The sequence below is a fragment of the Ambystoma mexicanum genome, chromosome 11 (assembly GCF_040938575.1).
Source record: "Ambystoma mexicanum isolate Mex_15411 chromosome 11, UKY_AmexF1_1, whole genome shotgun sequence".
Lineage (NCBI taxonomy): Eukaryota > Metazoa > Chordata > Amphibia > Caudata > Ambystomatidae > Ambystoma > Ambystoma mexicanum.
In genome coordinates, this window is record NC_090934.1 from 1,438,047,467 (window position 1) to 1,438,066,168 (window position 18,702).

Below are 18,702 nucleotides of genomic sequence, written 5' to 3' on the forward strand. Positions count from 1 at the left end.
TACATGGATGGGCTGTGACAAGCGTTGATCTTTAGATGCATGTGGACTCCATGCACTTTAGGAAGTGGTATCGATCATTGTTTGTACTTAGCAGGGTGGACTAAGGAAAGGGGTTGTTGCACAAATTGAGGGAGCAGGTGTGAGGGAACGGGAGGGCTCAACTTGCCAATCAGACAGATGCAATGCTTTGAGAGGCGCCCCCGCATGTTTACAGGGTAGAGAGTAACAGGTTTTATTGGGCAAAGACAGAGTAGGGGCACAGGTGAAAAAAGGATATTAAAGAGGTGGCTGCCAAGAAATGTTATGCCCAATTCCATCTGTTAAAAAGCTCAACATTTATACCTGGCATCTACATGGGCATAATACCAAACCAAAAAGATAGCTAATTAAGTATTGTCCCACTTGCCCCAAATAAGCTACATTATGGAGGTAGCTCTTTTAGGATTTAAGGCACACGTCAAAATGACACCTCCACTTAGGGAGTTAGTGGGTCAATTGGTGCCAATCCATCTAACCGATTGCACAGCAGGTAGTAAATTACTTTAATTGAAGTGTGTGCTCCTAATAGAGATGACAGACCATGGGTTTGCTACGATATTATGGGTGGGATTGGTGAGTGAATTTGAGATCTGATAATACGTGGTATTTTTTCCTGTGCCCCAGACTCTATATTAGATAGAACCTCAGGTCTGATGAAGCGTATCAAACCAAAGGTGACATAGGCATTCCATTTTTTGCTAGACCCGTTAGAATTGAAAAAGTTTTGGGGAGCCATTGCTTATGAATTTTCGTATATGTTAATGTTAAAGGATATTTGTACTGCGCACTATCACCACCGGAGTGGTCCCCTGGTGCTCTGGCGGCTCTGAAAGAAAAAAGGGAAAGGTGGGTGGTGAGTTAGTGGGAATAAGCTTGAAAAGTGCAAGGGAGCAGTGATGTGCTGTTGGCAGCCTCAGCCCGGTCGGACCGTTGGCTGGGTTTGGGGTGTTTTACGGTTGGTAGTAATCGTGTGCTGTTGTGCGAGTCTATGTGTGGTTTGTTTTGTTGTTGCACTGTAGTGAAGTTTGTACGGATTGTTGTGTTGTAGGCTTGTGGTTGTGTTTGGTTAGAGTTTGAGAGGTGTATGCAGAGGGGAAAAATAGTTAGTGGATCGGTTAATTGGCATTGCTGTCCTTGCAAATTATGTCTAGGTGTGATGCTTGCTATTATTCACCATTCCATCTGAGTGAGGCACTTGCTAATCTTCAATATCTTATCTAGATGCGAGGCAGGCTACTGACCCCGATTCCATCTGAGTGAGGCACTTGCTAATCTTCAATATCTTATCTAGATGCGAGGCAGGCTACTGACCCCGATTCCATCTGAGTGAGGCACTTGCTAATCTTCAATATCTTATCTAGATGCGAGGCAGGCTACTGACCCCGATTCCATCTAAGTGTGGCACTTGGTAGCATTCACAGTTTCATTTAAGTGTGGCACATGTTAACCTTAGAAAATCCAAAAACAAAGTAAATATACCTTGTTAGGAATGGCGCTTCTCAGTTTGCCCCATGAGGATGCTGCCAATTTAGGAAAAGAAAGCTTCGCAAAAAGGTTTGTTCGGAGTATAATAAATCAATTCAAAAGTGTATATTTTATAACTGGATATGTTTAATTCACAATCCTGTTAATTTTTTAGAGTGGAGTAATCCTGAAAATCATAAATTGAGTTTCCATCTTGAGTTGCCCATAATACATAAGTGCCAATGCATTTCGGATTAACCTTCTTCAGGGCAGTATTAAGGCAATTTTTAGTACCACATAACTAATATTCCATTAATATCATATATTCAGTGAAAAAAACTTTGTTAAAGGGACGTTATGGTTAAGTTGCGCTACTAAAAACCTATGAAATTCAGTGAAAAAACTTTGTTAAAGGGACGTTATGGTTCCAAGTAAAACCGAAAAACCCTTGAAATTCGCCAGTTATGGTAAGCTAAGCAACCATAACTCGCGCCACCACCGTGCACTGCTAAGACTAACACCCAGGACATCAAAGATGACATCACTGATGACATCACATGTGTATGTACTTCTCATGAAATATGTGTAGAAGGGATTCTTATTATGTTGAGAAAAAAGTGTCAAGAATCATTGCAAGAAATATACATATTAGTAGCACAACGTCCCTTTAACAAAGTTTTTTCACTGAATTTCATAGTTTTTTAGTAGCACAACTTAACAATAATGACTTTGACTTTATATACATGTCATATGGAACTGACTAGATCTCTTCTTATGAACTTGATGTCCGCGAACTTATTTAATGTTCGCGGACATGTTCGGAGAACAGTACCACTACCTAAAAACTGTGTTGGTGGGGGGGGTGGTGGGGTATGTTTGATTGTTATATCATAATATAGGAACATTTAACAAATTCAAAAAGCAGCACACAAACACATTATATATAGTAATACATAAGAAATGTAACCCATATATGTAACACACTAACCATTCATTTAAATACAATATGTTCTGAAATGGAATATACCATTTATGTTGGCTTCCAACATAATTACCTCACAGACAAAACAGAACTGAGAACAAGACCAGACCCACTGAATACATAGGACTTATCTTACCAGAAATAGTAAGTGTACTTCATTTTACTCATATATTTATAAACTTTCCGTATTAGATTAAAAAATATATTATCTTTTTTTTTTTTTCTCACAGAAATGTCTAGTACTCTGGAATGGCTAGAGGACAATTTCCCACATGAAGAAATGTCACAAGATAGTGAAACTAATGGTAAACACTTTATAATATAAACCATTTATTTATTATTTTTTTATGTACATTTAACATATATATTATTTTTTTGTACAGAGCATACCAAAATAGAAAAAACTTCAGAAAACCCTGTTATGGATAACAGTCTTCACAATATAGAAGAAAAAATGGATGTATTGTTGGCTAATTTTAATAATTTAAAAACTTTTGTAGAAAATCATTTCAAACCAAAAACCTCGTACCATTGCCCCACATGTACTTGTCCCTCCTCACCATATCCCAGTTAATTATCCCCAAACCCTCTCCATAATCCAAAACGTTTTGATGAGACTTCCATCCCTTCTTCACCTAATACCAATCATGTTGAAACCCCAAATTCTCCTGTTTTTGTTTCTGTTTCTGCCTCACCTTCTCTGTCATAAATTATTAATATATGTTAAATAAAGTTTAATTTTTATATTGTATTGTGAATAGTTTCCATTTTTTTTTTAAAACAATAAAAGTGTCCGCGGACAGTGCGAGTGTTCTGAAATGTTCGTACATAAACGAAAATGGAGGTGTCCTGAAGAACACTATATCTGTCCGTAATGTTCGCTATCAACTTGAAACTGTCCTAAGAACACAATTGGTGTCCTGAAATGTTCGTAATTAAACGAAAATGATGTGTCCTGAACAACAGTACAACTGTTCGTAGTGTTCGCTAGCAACATGAAACTGTACTAAGAACACACGCGGTGTCCTGAATTGTTCGTAAACAAACAAAAATTAAAGTGTCCTAAAGAACACTATACCTGTCCGGTACTGTTCGCTAGCAAGTTCAAACTGTTCTAAGAACGCTATTGGTGTCCTGAAATGTTCGTACGTAAACGAAAATGGAGGTGTCCTGAAGAACACTATACCTGTTCGTAGTGTTCGCTACCCAATTGGAACTGTTCTAAGAACACAATTGGTGTCCTGAAATGTTCGTACATAAACGAAATTACACGTGTCCTGAAGAACACTATATCTGTCCTTACTGTTTGCTACCAAGTTTAAACTGTTCTAAGAACACAAGCGGCGTCCTGAAATGTTAGTTTCACGTGTGATGCACTTTTAATTACTTCAGAACCCGAACAGTGTCCGTAGGACATCAATGCGCATGCGCTAACCAATCTCCGTGCACTTGGTGTCCTGTGGACAGGCGCTTCCTTCGCGGACTAGTTCACGAACGGATCATATGACCGCGCCCACGCTCATCTTGTGTCCTGAAATGCGGACACTGTTCGTGTCCCCGAACAATTTAAAAGTACATTTTCAGTTAATCCATAATATTTTTCAATAAAATCTCACCATGGCACAACTCCCACATAGCAATCTTGAGTTTCTATATACCTTTTGAAACTTTCCGATCCTTTTTTTGTGTTCGATCTGTCCGCGGACAGTGCGCATGTCCGCGAACCGCGCACAAGCACCCCTATAAAAGACCACGCCCAAGAGCTTATTCCCATTGTGTTTCTGGCTATTCTTCAGAACACAGTGATTTTTGCTGCCACCTGCAGACTACACCATCATCGAGATGGCATCCTTGGCTGCTGAACTGCCACTTGGTGCTGCACCTGCTTCAGCACCACCCCCACCCCCTCCACCACCACCACCTCCCCAAGGGCCTGAAGAGGGGAACAGGAGTGAGGATGCGGAGGAGGAGGAAGAAGAGGATGATGAGAATGAGGTAGAGGAAAACCCTACTACCCGCACTAGGCGTGAGTCTTGGGTGTGGCGGTTATTTACCATTCATGGTAATGTTCCTGAGGCTCGTGCGAACCGTGTTACCTGCAATGAGTGCAAAATGATACTCAGTCGCAGGAAGCACGGTAAGTACAGCTTTGGGACCACTACTATGAAGCGACACCTGAGGTCATTTCACTCTGGGGCTATTCGCAGGGTTGTACCTTGCGAAGAACGTAGCAGGTTGATTTCCTCTACTTCATCCTCTGTTTCTGATCCTGTGACCACAAGGACCACCTCTGTGGGACAGCGTCTTCCTCTAGCTGCCTCACAGGCCATACAGAATGCTGATGACCCTTACCTTTCGAGGGTCACAGTTGTATGTATGTACTGTGACACAGTACTCTGCAGGGGGGAGCGACTTCGGAGTGCTTTTGAGACTATTGTCTCAGAGCACGAGAAGACCTGCTCACTACCCAAATCAAACCCACTCTACATCTTCCTCTCTCAGCTCGCCCTTTCTTATCCCTGTGGTTGGTGTCCCCCCTTTACCCTCCTTTACCCTCCTCTCCTAGTGTGTCGTGTCTGAAAAACCAAAAAAAATACAAAATTACAAAAATCAAAAAAAAATAAGGCTCTTTTCAGAGCCGCCTTTCCCAGTTAAAAAATAGAAGTGAAAATAAATGAAGCAGGGCTCTTTGTATTTTTTAGAAGTCCGCAGACAGTTCGCGAACATTAAAAAAATTGGGTTGCTACTCCATCACAAACATTGTAATTTTCTCTGGAAAGAAGTGGTGGCTCTGAAAAGAGCCTTTGGGTGGTGTTTGTAAGTCAAAAATTGTAAATGCTTAACATCTACTTCAAAATCGTTGTTGTAATTCCAAAAAAGGTCGCAATGCATTTTGTACATTTCTCAGAAAAATCTGATTGCCAGCATAAGTAAGATGGACTCCATCTCTGCAAAAAATGTATGTACTACAAAACATAATATTTTCATTGTGAAAAGAAGACATGCCAAAATCTCTTAGAAAGGCACAAACAGCCTTATTAACATTGCGCCTTGCTTTTTCCATTTGTGGACCAAATGAAGAAGAACGAAGCCACATTTGTCTCTGCGCAATCCGTGAAAATATCACTTGAGAATTTGGAAACATGTCCATAACCTTCCTAAGTCCTTCTTTCATAGCAAATTGCAAAAAAAATTCCAGTCACATGTCCTAAACTGTTCCCTCCACAATGAATTACAATTATGTCTGGATGTTGCTTTGTTTCCACTAAATTAGACCAAAAAATACACAGTTACAATACGCCAATTGGTATCTAACTGTCCCAAAATTATAAATGTGTGTTAAAATAATATAAAGTGTTAGAATACTCCAAAAGCTATCTAACAGCTCAAAGATTCTACAACAACTAATCAGATAAATGAATACCACTAAATTAGGTCAAAAAATACACAGTTAGAATACGCCAATTGGTATCTAACTGTCCCAAAATTTAACAATATCCAAATAGATAAATCAAAACCACTAAAATATATTAAAAAATAGACAGTTAGAATACGCCAATTGGTATCTAACTGCTCCAAAATTTTATAATATCAAAATAAATGAAGAATCTGTTACTGCTCCAAAAAAATACAACAAAGCAAAGTATAAAGCATTAGCCAGAAACAACAAGTGAACACTGAAAACAAACAAACAAATAAACTGTAGCATAACAGAAAAAGGGTTTTTTAATAATCCAACATGGATTTTTTTTTCTCCCACAGACCCAATGATTTTAGCAACAAATACAGAAACTGAGCAAATTGCACAGTACTCTGATTTGTACTCTACTAAATATGAGGGTCGGAAAAAAAATAAAGTATATTGCTTATACAATGTAATAAGTCATTACAAAATACTAATACTAACATGCTATTTTCTTTTATCACAGAAATGAAGAAGAAAAACATGGACTCCCATTACTAGACCAAACAGTAAGTATACAATAATGACAACCATAGCAGCATATCACATCCATAGTATCTAATACCTTTGTTCCTTATACATTTGTTTTTCACCCAAAGTTATAAGCAAATATGAATGTGATATGCTGCGTTGGTTGTTGCCAGGGCATAGAGTCTTGGGTGCATGGCCCCAAGACTCTATGCCCTGGCAACAACCAACGCAGCATATCACATCCATAGAGTCAAACATTTCAACTATGATCTATGGGAAACTTTTAATGTCCGCGAACAATGTGAGTGTTCTTAGAACACTTTGAACTTGCCCGCAAACAATACGGACACCGTTTTCAGGACACCCCCTACGAACATTTCAGAACAACGCGATAGTTCTTAGAACACTTTCAACCTAACAACGAACAATACGGACAGCGTCCTAAGGACACCCCCTATGAACATTCCAGGACACCAGAAGTGTTCTCAAAAATGTCTTCAGAACACACTGAAGTGGGAGAATGGAACAAAAGGCTCCCACCAATCCCCCTCACACCCATGGCCTAGAGGATCGCGGCCCAGACACCCGCCACGAGAAGAGTTTGCCCACCTACCAGATGACCAGATACCCTGGTACAGGAACATATGGATGTGCCCACCAGCCTGCCCACCAGCCTGCCCTGCCCATGCCGACACCTGCGGCATGGATGAACTCGACTGAACCATTCAACAGTAAATGAACACATCGTTAGAGATGCCATGACGACCTAGCCAACGGTCAGCACACCCGTGCAAACATGCACACTGGACACTCCCACACCAATCCACACGAAGAACATATTCAGTGCCATGACGTAGGTGACGGACACACCCACTGACGCGCATCTTTATTATTTTTCACATAGGTTTTTCAAAATGCAGAAACGCAAGACGCACAATTAACTCATCTAAGATGCTTGCCCACGCCTCTTCTAAACCCAAACACTGCAGTGAGAAGTATAACGAAGACATGATACTGGGGATAAAGCAATATCATACCATAACCTAAAGCGCCGTGCATCAAACGTCTCTACCTATGCACCAGGCCCAAGTAGGCCGCAAGCAAGAGCTTCCATGAACATTGAATGAGCAAGAGTACAGTTGCTGACCCTGCAGAATGAGCCCGGCGAGAGCAGACAGTCAAGGGCGCAATGTTGCAAACTCGCATGCCGCAAGCCGACGTCAAGGTCACACCTGCAAATTAAGCCAGGCACACAGTGGAAAATGCAATATTAAATGTGCAGAATTCTGCCTCAACCACGGTCTCACCTCACGTGACCAAGCCGAACCTGACAGGGTGCCAGGCCCAGGAGGATGGAGGCGCCCGGATCCCACGTTTCAAGACACAGGCAGATACAATTAAGCGACTCAATGGACATCTGCGGCGGTGGGAGTAGTCTGCCTTCCAGCATATGAACAAATCCTCACATTGTCTGCACATACCCATAGTGATACATTGTTGCAAATGACAGGTGCACCGCGAGCTGGGAACAGCGATGGTCCCAGACTGGGGGGCTCGTGAATGGACCAATTAGAACATGGGGCTCTTACCACTGAGGCCATTAACAGGATCCCTATTGATCGAGCAGGAAACTCGATAGATAGATGACGTTTCCCTGTAGGCGGTAGCTAGCTGGTTGCCTAATACGGAAGATAATTGGCTGGTTAAGCCCTCCTGTCGAGGGGCGTATCACACGCGAGGCGACGCAGCGTGCGCAGTCCGATTATATTATTGATTACCTTGTTCCAGGCGTGACAGGAAGACAGCTGTGGGGTTAACAGGGGTAGATTGCAAGCGTATTACGTACTTTTAAAAAAAAGCATGTAAAGAACTTACCAGTAGTTTTTGAAGAGATTGGTGACGTCACCAGTAGGGCTTTCATAGGATATCTCGAAAACAAAGGCATTTTATTTCTTTCGGAGAGTGGTGGGGAAGAGAATTATGGTAAGGGAGTGGAGACGGAGATAAACGGTAACGAGTTGATCGGGGAAGGGTGAAAAGGGGGACGTGGCTGCGCACGGAGAACGCCGGCCACGGCAAGTGGAGAAAGAGGAGGAGGGGTAAAAGAAAGTGGGATGGCTGTATAAGAACGTCACACGGGGCACACAGCCGCAGGGGGCTACGTGCGCCTCGGCCGCAGGGGGCCGAAAAGGTGTTTGGTAAAGGAGTAAAGGAAGAAAAGAAAGAAAAGAGTATACAAATGCAAATGCTATATTCTTCTATTTTTCCCTAGCTGACAATCGCAAGTCCCCAAAATTACGGGGCCAGGTAAAAGATCTAAGATTGTATAGTGTACACTGTCAGCAAGATAACCGCTGCCAATTAGGGGTAGGATAACAAGTGAAGTGATACTATGTCATACGGGGCAGGATCGGGAGGGTGGGGGAACACCCTCACTACCCCGCTACAGCACATATGTAAAACACTGTCACCCCATAGGGAGAAACTGATCAAATATAGGATAGAATGGACACAGGGGACGGACAACAAAATGACGACACCATGGCCGCCTAATGGCAGTTTCGATCCAAATACCCAACATTCACTGTTAACTCATCTGCATAACACATACAAGGGGAAGAAGCTGATACACCACGTGGAGGTGTTTAACTTGTGGAGGATGTTTCAAGGGTCCCGACCAGGACCAAACGGAATGTTCATTATGGGGGAAGCAACGGAAGAGGAGAAGATTAAGGAGGAAGGAGAGAATGCGGAAAAAGAGAGTGAAGGCACACAGAACACGGGGAACGGACGAGAGGAAGGAGAAAAGAGTAACAACCTAAACGAAAAGGAGATAAAAAAGGAACAGAGTAACGATATGCCCCTAGCGAAGGTAGTGAAAAATGAGGATGGGGGGTTATATCCGTTGACAGAACTACGAGAAATAGTACAATTAAGGGCGGCCGAGGGGTACTCGAACCTGGCATACAGCCCGCCACCATATACAGCTACAGGTGGCCACACGGGAGGGGAGCAGACTAGTACGACGGGATCAGCTCGAATGAAGGTGCCCGCAGGAGAGGGGAGGGCTGACGAAGAGCAGGTCGCAGAAATAGGGCATGATGAGTGGGTAGCTGCGCAGGTACTATTAAAATTACGAGGTTCATTAACAGGGGAAGAGAAGGAGGCAGTAAGGAAAATGGACGAGGATAATACCAGGAAGAGTGAAATGAAAGGGGAAGAGGGGAAAAGAAAGGGGGGAGAGCTGTTAAGAGAAAAGGAAGAGATTTTGGAGGAACGATTAGCAGAATTAAGGGATGAGCAGAATGCACTGATCAAGCAGCTCGAGAGAGAGGAAAGAGAGAGAGCACGGGAAAGGAAAGAAAGCAAGAATGAGTTGGAAAAAATGAGGGAACGGACTGAGGAGCAAAAGAGAGGAGCAGAAAGGGTGAAAGCAGTAGCAGAAAGGGTATCCAGAGCAGCACTGCGTGACAAGAAAAGAGAGGAAGAAGAGAAAGAAAAGGAAATGGAAATATGGAAGAGGAGATTACTATCAGAAACGACAAGGAAATACGAAGAAGGGAGGATGATAGAGGGCATATTAGAGCGGGAAAGAGCGAGATGGGAAAGGAAGAAAGAAGAAGAAAGGATAATGGAAAAGATGAATAGTGAAGTAATAGAGGAATTGAAAGTGAAGTAAGGAGGTATATATACAGAGACACAGAAGTAGCAACAACATCAGCACAAAGGGGACCAATTGGTAAAGGAGAAAAGGGAGGAACGGATCTAATAGACTTAAAAACAGTAACGATTAAGGGGAAAAAGACAGATTGGGGATTGCCATTCCTGAATGACTTTTGCAGTGAGGAAGGAGAGGGAATGGAGAAGGAAGGAAGAAACAGTGAAAGGGAAAGTTTAGATAAATTATACATCACCCGGACAAATAGAGAATCACCATGGATCTGCAGGAGACAGGAAGGACTGGAGGGAAGTGAGGAGGAAGAACAAGGAATGGAGGAAAGGCAGGCACGTGCAGCTACACCCTCACCACCCCGTCCAACATGCTCCACCACCTCACGCTCATTACGTGCAACATGCCCACCTAAACTAGCACCCTTCCCCCACGAACTGACACCCTATGCAGGCAGGCTTAGAGACCTCCCTGGACGCAGGCAGGGAGAACGAATACACACGCCCACATTAAATAAAGGAAATTATCAGAGAAGGGGAAGGGATGGAGGAGAAACAGTTACGAGCAGGGGAAATGTGGACCCAATTGACGATGTAGAAGAAACAGAAGAAGAGGAGGGGTGCACAGACTCGATCTTGTGGAACCCAGCGGGTCAAACAGGATACAACTTAATGCCGCTTCTGGAGAGGGGAGGGGTTAGACCACAATACGTCCCTTGGAAGCATGCAGACAAGGAAAATATAAAGTGCAGGCTCCCATCATTAAGTGGAGGTGCGGGAAAATGGATATACGAAATGAAAAAACACACCGCAGGACAGAAACTGGCAGTGGGGGATGTAAAGGGCCTTCTAATATCAATATTGGGGGACGCAGCAGATGACATCTGGAAGAGAGCAGGCTTCCCTGGGGTCACAATAACAAACACATCACACGATGGGGCACCATTCGCAAACTGCAGACATGTATTATGGCAAGCGCTGAGGGTACAGTACCCAGACACATCAGACATAGGAGCAATTACCTCACGCAAGATGCGTGAGAACGAAGATCCTGTTGATTATATCCAGGAACTTCAAGAGAAGTGGCGTATGGAAACTAGAGAACAATGGGACAAAACACCAGCAATATTCTATCATATACTAATACAAGGGCTCCCAGAAGCAGTTCAGAAACAACTGAAGAAGGTGGTGGGGGTGCAAGCAAAAGCATGGCCAGAAATACAACTGACGATAGTACATCATTGTAGGACATGGCAAGAAAAGATGAAACAAAAGGAAGAGGATAGAAAAGCGGAAGAGGCTAAATTGGTACAGAAAAAACTTACTAAATACATGATGGAAGGTGGACTAATAACTACACCTGCAACAATGACCCAAAACCCCACACAAGTAGTGGCTGCACAAGATCCCTCCCAAATACAATCATCACAGATTGTAACACAACAGCTGCCGCCACTCCAACCATACACAACTAACATGGGAGGAGGATACTCAACGCCAGGAGCTGGATACTATAATTACAACAGGGGAAGGGGAGGAATGATGAGGGGGAGGGGATACGGATATAACACACAACAGCAAGGGGGAGGATTTAGAAATTTCTACCCCACCGGGCAACCAGTATACCAGGACAACTCAGGAAGCTTTCCATGGCAGAACAGGGAACCACCGGTGTGTTGGATTTGTGGATTAGTAGGGCACATGTCATGCATGTGTAGAGTGAGACCAGGCACACCATCATGGGGAGAACAGGAACAACAAGGGCCTACACAGGAACAGCAGGGCATCCAGCAACAGCAGGCATTGCAACAGGGAAATGGGCAGCAACACCTAGTAACACAACAACAGCCACAGACATATTCACTGCCACAACAACAGGTAGCGATAACACAACAACCCCAAGTACAGCAACCTGCCCTAATCCAAGACTGTAACGTAACCTCTACCAATACACAATTGCAGCAAACACAACTGGGAAGGGTGACGGTCCTGGGACACAACCCTTACACAGGAAGTGGTCAATCATTATACCCACAATAGGACAGCCCACAGATGGCCTTGGTGTGTCCCATCCTGTCGGTAACACCTAATAGTGCGGAGGAACCACGCATAGAGGTAACGATAGGTGACAAAAAATTATCATTCCTTGTTGACACCGGGGCGACCCGGTCTTGCATAAGGGAAGGTAAATTTAAGATGTCAGGTGAAGCCATGAACACCCAAGGATTCTCTGGGGCCAGGGGGTTGGTTCCCTTTACTGATAACATTCCCTTATCAATAGGGGATTATGACATGTCAGTCCCGCTTTTATATTCTAGGGCCTCACCAGTAAACATACTGGGGAGAGACATAATGAGCAGGCTGAATATGACGCAGAGAGGACTCATTGAAGATGCTGACAATATTGGCTGAAAAGGGTTACAAGGTAGACAAGGAAAAGTTACAGTACTGTCAGGAACAGGTACTTTACATTGGTCAGCTCATATCCCAATACGGAAGAAAGATTGCACCACAAAGAGCACAGGCCATTTCAAAAACGCTGCTGCCCCAAACAGTGAGGGAACTGCAGCAGTTCCTGGGACTGTGCAACTACTGTAGAGCTTGGGTATTTCATTACAGCTCATACATAGGACCCCTACTTGAGGCATTAAAAGAAGCTAACAAAAGGGAGAAAAAATTGGGGTGGACAATGGAAATGAAAGAGGCCTTTGATGAACTGAAAGATGCAATATCAACTGCTCCGGTACTGGCCACCCCAGATTATGAACGACAATTCTTTATATTTTCACATTGCGACTCAGCAGTAATGAAAGCAGTGTTGGCTCAAAAAACAAGCATGGGTTACAAACCAGTTGCGTTTTACAGTGGCCACTTGGATCCTGTGATGTTAGAACACTTCCCTTGTGAACAAGGTCTCGCCGCAGCTGCCTTTGCGGTAGAGAAAGCATCATCAATAACGATGGGATGCCCAACCACGCTATTTGTGGAACATGCACTATTTGCAATATTAAACAAGCCTAAGTCCACACTAACCACGCAGAGGGCGTCGGGTTATGAGATCATCTTATCTAGACCAGAATTATCAATTGTTAGATGCAGCACAGTTAATCCTGCAAGGTTTATAGCAGAAGTAATTGAGGAAGGAGACTATGCACATTATTGTACACAGACTACCGAAATGTACTCATGTACTAGAAAAGTTGAAGAGGACGCACTAGATGGAGGAGAGCTCTTGTTCATTGATGGGTCATCAACAATAGACCAAAATAATGGGATAAGGAGAACTGGGGCAGCTGTGGTAAAAATGACAGAGGAACCAGTGTGTGTGGCGGTGAACTGCGTACAATTACCACAGCATTACTCCGCTCAAGCAGCTGAATTGGTTGCACTGATCTTGGCATTGAAGGAAAGCTTTGACAAAAGAGTGACTATATATTCTGACAGCGCATTTGTCACGTCTACTGTCCACTCAGGATTGTCCAAATGGAGGAGAAGAGGGTTTAGGAGAGCTGACGCCACCCCAGTGCAACATGCTCTCTTATTAGCTGAACTAATTGAAGTAATAAACGACCCCCAAGAATTAGCTTTGGTCAAATGTACCGCACATACTAATGGAGAAGATCATGTCTCAAAAGGAAATGCAGCAGCAGACACACATGCAAAGTATGCTGCATATTTTGGTGAGATATGGAACCCCCCAGAGTTAGAGAGAGGGATAAGGAGAGGGAGGGGATAGCTAAAGAGATGTTGATAAGAGAGGGGTACACCCATCTCCCAGCCACACAGATAATGGAGTTACAAGCGGCTGCACCAATGGCAGAAAAAGAAATATGGGTAAAAAGAGGATGTACAATGTCACCAACTGACGCACTATGGCGCCAGGGTAACACTGGAAAGATGGTAATGCCATTGGCACTATTGAACACCGCCCTGAGCCAACTCCACCACCCAGCCCACACAGGCAAGGAAGTTATTGCAGCACGAATTAGGGAAGATTGGTTCTGTCCCGAGTTAAATTCCCATGTGACAAACTTCATCAGCAATTGCCTCACATGTCAACAGTTCACGGCCGGTCACACGCTGAAAGTGATAAAAGGTACTATACCCCGGCCAGAGGGACCCTTCCTGCACATCCATATTGACTATGTTGACATGATCAACGTATGTCAAGGAAATAGGTTTATGATTGTAGTAGTATGCCCATTCTCCAGGTGGATTGAGGCAGGACCCTGCTCACACCCAGATGCATTTAGAGCAGCTAAATTTCTAGTGAGGGAGGTTTTCCCCAGGTGGGGAGTGTGCGAGGTACTGCGGTCGGATAATGGCCCGCATTTCGCTAATGAAATGTTCCAGCACATCACATCCTTACTGAACATCAAGCATAAATTTGCATGCGCATATCACCCGCAGGCCAACAGTATATGCGAACGCCTGAATGGCCTACTGAAGGAGGCAATTGCAAAGATACAGCAAACCACAAAGAAGAGTTGGTTGTATTGCCTTCCGCTAGCTCTATTTGAGCTGAGGAATAGACCAGGCTCCGACCACCACCTCACTCCTCACGAGGTGGTGACCGGATGTCAAATGCGCCTTCCTCTAACGCCAACATCAAGAGCATTAACAGATTATGAAAACACTGCAACTGTTCTTGGTGATGAAATGTACCAATATGTGTCTTCTTTGATTACTAGTGTAGTGTTTGTGTCTCAACAGCTCGAGCGCACGCGGGGCGGGTCTAAGAGTGATCAACCAGAAGAAGCGGATAAGGAATTGGAAAAGGAAAAACTGTGCAAAATTGCTAAAGGTGACCACGTGCTACTCCGCAATTTCAACAGAAAGTGGAACAGCCCACGCTTCACTGGCCCCCACCTGGTAGAGGAGGTATCTACGAGAGCAGTAAAGTTGCAGGACAAACGTGCTTGGAATCACCTACACGACGTAAAGATCTGCAAACTCCAGACCCGCCCTAGCGTCACCGACAGGGCCATTGGAAGAACAGCAACAGCGTCACCCACGGAGGAAGAGACTTCTACCACAGCTGACGACCTAAGTGTCTCCATACCCTACCACCCCCCAGATTCCCGGGAGACAACTACTGACACAGAAAGGGGTAATTCCCGTACCGCCCACCCCATGGTCACACGATCAAAGAGTAAAGAGACTTAAGCCAGTTGAGCCCCTAACCCACTGCCCTTCAACCCCCTACCCACTGCAGTCATCACCCAAATGAAGGACATTGTTTTGCACATATACACATGTAAACACTTGAATGTTCTCTTTTTTCTTTCTCGCACATGCAGGTACCGCATATTATTGTATTGCTAAAGAGAACAGATAACTAACAAAGTTCATTGCCCAGGAGTAGATGCTACCCCCAGACGATAACTACCCTGAAGAGCTATCACACCAATTTGTCTACCACATAAAAAGGCCAAAGTACCTGAAAAGAAGGAAGGTGCGTGTCTACTACACAGCATTTCTCTTGGCCATAGAACAATCAATGCCCCATCTTCACCAACACTTGCCTGCCCTAAGAGATAGATCGCTTAGATTGGCGTGGGAACAGCTCTTCGCCTGGGCACTGAACGACTACTTGATAGGGAGAGCTTGAAAACAACAACTAACACTAATAACAAGCATATTGAGAATTTTCAGGCGGGCAACTTTAACGTCGCAAGAATAAGCTGCCGGACCGCAGCAAGGTAAGAGCAAAATGCCGGTGAGAATAGCATCTGTAATAAAGATGATAGGGATTTTGATGATCACCGGGTTTTTGGCTGCCTCTGTATGGCAGAAAAGTTATGCTATCAATATTTTGGCTGCACCCAAACCTAATATACCCCCACCCACGGCTGCAACAGGTGTTACGTCAGGTGGTACTAGCAAATTTCCACACAAGGGAAATAGAGTTAAACGCAGCACATACTCAGATAATAAAGGTATTGACAACTACATACAAGATTCAGCATACGTCTCGAACAACATGTGGTACCAACACATGACCCAAATAGGTAAGCAGACAACAGAAGACAGCTGCTACGTCTGCTCATTGATCCCATACGCCATGAGCGCTTCTCGAACTTTCGTTGCCACGGAAATAGATGAAAAGACAGCACGATGTATAGTATACTTGTCACTGTTCCAAACCAGAGGGAGATTTCAAGGGACGGTGGTGCACCTGGTGTGAAAAACACGAGACACATATCCATACGAAAACAACTTCCTCAAGACTTATTTGAGTTACCACAAAACCAGTTTGCATGCTGAAGCATTCAGATACATGACAAGTGGCCCTGAAAAAGGAGAAACAAAGAAAGTAACGCTACAATACCTACCATGTGATTGGTACGCCACTGAAGTTCCTGGTAAACGAGGATGTTGGGAAAGACCACTGATAACAATAACAGGGAAGGTGTACCTGGACAACAAATGGGACACAGGAGTGGTTGGCAGCAACATGGTAACGAGAGAAACTATTACAACTATTTCTGAACACAATGACAGATGTTGGATGACTTGGGTCAAGTACGTACCCATGCTAACGTGGATAGAAAAGGATGAAGACCCAATAACAAGACTGCCGTTGTCTGCACCTAAAGTATGCTACCAACATAGAGGAGAAGTGGACGTGGGATACAACACCAACTGTGCAAGCGTGATGGAGTTACCTGAGGGGGGAGCAGGAACAGCAGTATTAAAGGGCCATTACTGGGCCTGCGGAGACAAGGCATACCACACACTGCCCCCTCTGTGGAATGGTGTTTGCACAATGGTACACGTTAATGTACCATCACTAGTGGTGCCCCAGAAACATGTGAACGTAGCGAACTTCCCTAAAATGGATGAAGGAAACAAGAGGAAGAAGAGATCTGTACAACCTCAGAAGGGGCCAGAGAACCAAAACAACAGCAACAACACTGTCCTGAATAGAAAGAAAAGACAAGGAGAACCTCTGACAGGAAATTACCTATGGGGAAGGTCGGAAACAGCACTCACTTCAATCCCACCAGAACACAGACTATTCAGCAGAGCAGCAATGTTCTTCTCCTCAATAATACATCCGGGACTACAAGCTTACGCAAACGCAAAATGGCTCCGATAACTTGATGGGAACTAATGATGACAATTAATTCTACAGTAAATGGATTCAACGCAATAAAAGAGGAACTGCGAGCAGTAAGGATGGTAGCACTACAGAACAGATATGTACTGGACCTCCTCACAGCAATGGAAGGAGGAGTTTGCGCAAAGATAGGACAATCATGCTGCACATTCATTCCTGCTAACGATGCTGACAATGGTACACTGACAGAAGCAGTATCACAACTGGCCCAGATGCACTCCAAAATGATGGATGAAAGTAAAGGTGTGAAACAGGATGACAGCTGGTTTTCACTATTATGGTCATGGATGCCATCTTGGCTGTCGGACGGACTGAAGATTATAGTTGGATGCATAATACTGGCTGGAGCTGCACTGATCATAATTAGATTTCGGAAGGCCCGGAAGGCACGCACCACAGATGAAATGATCGAAATGGTTGGTATGCACCCCTTGATGCCGGCAGATGATGGCCAGCACACAGGCACAAAAAAGAAAAACTGCGCAAACAGATCATCACCAACCACCTGGACCCACCATCTGTGAAGCTCGAAAACCCAAGAAACCCAAGGAGCTACATAGGGAAATGGGTATACTGCACACCTGGAGGAACCTGTGTATATATGTATTGGTCATTTGAAGACCATGTCAACCACTATGGTCATTTGGGAGGAGTAACTAAAATATGGAGAGTTAGAGGAGATAAGGAAAAGGATATGTTTGTGGTCAACAAGTCGACCAGAGGGGGGACTGAAGTGGGAGAATGGAACAAAAGGCTCCCACCAATCCCCTCACCTTGAGGATCGCGGCCCAGACACCCGCCACGAGAAGAGTTTGCCCACCTACCAGATGACCAGATACCCTGGTACAGGAACATACGGATGTGCCCACCAGCCTGCCCACCAGCCTGCCCTGCCCATGCCGACACCTGCGGCATGGATGAACTCGACTGAACCATTCAACAGTAAATGAACACATCGTTAGAGATGCCATGACGACCTAGCCAACGGTCAGCACACCCGTGCAAACGTGCACACTGGATACTCCCACACCAATCCACACGAAGAACATATTCAGTGCTTTGACGTAGGTGACGGACACACCCACTGACGCGCATCTTTGAACTCATCTAAGATGCTTGCTCACGCCACTTCTAAACCCATGCACTGCAATAAGAAGTATAACAAAGACATGATACTGGGGATAAAGCAATATCATACCATAACCTAAAGCGCTGTGCATCAAACGTCTCTACCTATGCACCAGGCCCAAGTAGGCCGCAAGCAAGAGCTTCCATGAACATTGAATGAGCAAGAGTACAGTTGCTGACCCTGCAGAATGAGCCCGGCGAGAGCAGACAGTCAAGGGCACAATGTTGCAAACTCGCATGCCACAAGCCGACGCCAAGGTCACACCTGCAAATTAAGCCAGGCACACAGTGGAAAATGCAATATTAAATGTGCAGAATTCTGCCTCAACCACGGTCTCACCTCACGTGACCAAGCCGAACCTG